Consider the following 420-nt stretch of genomic DNA (forward strand, 5'->3'; position numbering starts at 1 on the left):
CGCCGCATATTAGTGTTAATTAAAATCAATTTTTTTTTTCTCTCATTTTCTTCTTCTCTTCCTGCCTCTTCCTTTTCCATTCCCGAATCTTCTTGTGTTGAGTCATCCTTCAGTGTTATTGCCAGTATATTTATATTCTTTACTTTTCATATTGCATTTTTTTTCTCTCTCTCTTTAGCTTTCCTTTTCTTCTTTGTTCCTTTGGTATCAGTATCTTTCATGTTTTCTTTCTCCTTCTTCTTCTTCTCCACTCCTTTCTGTGTTGTTTTTCTTCTCGCGTTTTTAATTCTTTTGGTTTAGATTTTTTTCCTACTATTTCTCTCTCAATTTATAGTATATTATTTATGTTTCCTATTTGTTTCTGTCTTTTATTCATTGATTTATCCTTTTTTTAATAATTTCATTCTTATTAGTCATATT

At 29.0% G+C, this 420-nt stretch overlaps 1 protein-coding gene across 1 annotated transcript in view; it reads left to right on the forward strand.

The window, feature by feature from the left end:
• LOC119594664 (probable G-protein coupled receptor AH9.1) overlaps positions 1–420 on the forward strand; it is a gene marked incomplete at its 5' end in the record, with an annotated part of 37,725 nt that overhangs the window by 552 nt on the left and 36,753 nt on the right.

The sequence above is a fragment of the Penaeus monodon genome, chromosome 34 (assembly GCF_015228065.2).
Source record: "Penaeus monodon isolate SGIC_2016 chromosome 34, NSTDA_Pmon_1, whole genome shotgun sequence".
NCBI lineage: Eukaryota > Metazoa > Arthropoda > Malacostraca > Decapoda > Penaeidae > Penaeus > Penaeus monodon.